Source organism: Dendrobates tinctorius, unplaced genomic scaffold (genome assembly GCF_039654945.1).
Source record: "Dendrobates tinctorius isolate UK_male_01 unplaced genomic scaffold, ASM3965494v1 ptg000456l, whole genome shotgun sequence".
Classification (NCBI taxonomy): domain Eukaryota; kingdom Metazoa; phylum Chordata; class Amphibia; order Anura; family Dendrobatidae; genus Dendrobates; species Dendrobates tinctorius.
This window is the reverse complement of record NW_027362118.1, coordinates 418,805-421,125: the sequence shown is the minus strand read 5'-3', so window position 1 is coordinate 421,125 and position 2,321 is coordinate 418,805. Positions and strand designations below refer to the sequence as shown.

The 2,321-nt window shown below is 44.9% G+C and overlaps 1 non-coding gene across 1 annotated transcript; it reads right to left on the bottom strand.

Moving 5' to 3' along the window:
• Positions 1–202: 202 nt before the first annotated feature.
• Positions 203–285, bottom strand: TRNAL-CAG (transfer RNA leucine (anticodon CAG)). The gene has a single exon. It is a non-coding gene; the product is annotated as a tRNA-Leu (tRNA).
• Between the last annotated feature and the right edge of the window lie 2,036 nt (positions 286–2,321).

Genomic DNA, 2,321 nt, shown 5'->3' with positions numbered 1-2,321 from the left:
GGATTCGAACCCACGCCTCCACGTGGTGACTGCAGACGCTGAACACGCTCCCTGGTGCACAACAGCTTGCACCTCCAGGGACCAGTACTGCTGCTGTCAAGGAGTGGGATTTGAACCCACGCCTCCACATGTGGTGACTGCAGACGCTTAACACGCTCCCTGGTGCACACCAGCTTGCACCTCCAGGGACCAGTACTGCTGCTGTCAGGAGTGGGATTCGAACCCACGCCTCCACGGGAGACTGCAACCTGAACACAGTGCCTTAGACCACTAGGCCATCCTGACTGCTGACATTGACATGCTCCCTGGTGACACAAGAGTTTGCACCACCAGGGACTTCAGTACAGATCTGCTGTCCAAATCAGACATTGGGGCCCCTGGTGGGACTTCTGGCAAAGCCAGAGGGGACATTGGGATGTCATTTGAAAGCTAATTACCAGACTGAGGTGAGGGAGCAGTTCTTGGGGCTGTGTGGTGCTCTGTTGGGCATTTGTGCACCCTCAAGCCTGCACCACAAGGACCACTTTTATCCATGGACAGCCAGGCTCTGACCCCCTGAATTCAAATTCCATTTGGAGCAGGGGGACAAGTGATGTTGCTGTATGTAGGTGGCCTCCTGGATGATGTTCCTGCCAAGCTTGATTTGCCTGACCCCTTCTGCAGAGTAGTTAAGGGGATTGAGAACCCCCAAGACTGCCCCAGACTGAAAATGTCTTTTCAAATCTGCTGTCCAAATCAGACATTGGGGCCTCTGGTAAAGCCAGAGGGGACATTGGGATGTCATTTGAAAGCTAATTACCAGCTTCTTTTTCATTACTTTAGTTCTGCAGACAGATGGTAAACGCCATTGTCTGTAAAGACCCCGTTACACACTGCGATATCGCTAGCAATATTTTTGAACCCCTCTCCATAATCTTTGAAAATTCTTGGAGAACAGGAGAAGTGCCAGAAGACTGGAGAAGAGCAAATGTTGTTCCTATCTTCAAAAAGGGGAAGAAGGTGGACCCAGGCAACTATAGGCCGGTGAGTCTGACTTCTATACCAGGAAAGATCTTTGAACAAATTATTAAACAACATGTATGTCAATACCTGGATAAGAATGAAGTGATTAAACAGAGTCAGCATGGGTTTCTAAATAATAAGTCATGTCAGACTAACTTAATTTCCTTCTATGACGGTATCACTGATTGGGTGGATCAAGGAAATGCTGTAGATATAGTATATCTTGACTTCAGCAAAGCATTTGACAAAGTCTCTCATACAATCCTTATTGAAAAAATGACTAAGTATGGAATGGACAAGGCAACTGTTAGGTGGATTCATAACTGGCTTAGTGATCGGACCCAAAGAGTGGTCGTAAATGGCTGCACATCCAGTTGGAAGAATGTCTCAAGTGGGGTACCACAGGGCTCTGTCCTGGGCCCTGTATTGTTCAACATCTTTATCAACGATTTAGATGAAGGAATTGAGGGGAAACTGATTAAATTTGCTGATGACACAAAGCTAGGAGGGATAGCTAATACTAGAGAAGAGAGAGAGAGGATTCAAAAAGATTTAAATAAACTGGAGAAGTGGGCAGCAACTAACAGAATGGTTTTTAACAGGGAGAAATGCAAAGTACTACATCTGGGCAATAAAAATGAAAAAAGCATATATAGAATGGGAGGAATAGGGTTAAGTGACAGCACATGTGAAAAAGACTTGGGTATACTAATAGATCACAGACTGAATATGAGTCAACAGTGTGATGCAGCAGCAAAAAAGGCAAATGCAATTCTAGGATGTATTAACAGAAGCATACAGTCTAGATCACGTGAAGTCATTATTTCCCTCTACTCCTCTTTGGTCAGACCTCATCTGGAATATTGTGTCCAGTTTTGGGCACCACATTTTAAAAAAGACATCAACAAACTGGAGCAAGTTCAGAAAAGAGCGACCAGAATGGTGACCGGTCTGCAAACCCTGTCTTATGAGGAAAGGTTGCAGGATTTGGGAATGTTTAGTTTGCAAAAGAGAAGACTGAGAGGAGACTTAATAGCTGTCTACAAATATCTAAAGGGCTGTCACATTGTAGAAGGATCAACTTTATTCTCATTTGCACAAGGAAAGACTAGAAGCAATGGGATGAAACTGAATGAGAAGAGACACAGATTAGATATTAGAAAAAACTTTTTGACAGTTAGAGTGATCAATGAGTGGAACAGGCTGCCACGAGAAGTGGTGAGTTCTCCTTCAATGGAAGTCTTCAAACAGAGGCTGGACAGACATCTGACTGGGATGATTTAGCGAATCCTGCTTTGAGCAGGGGGTTGGACCAGATG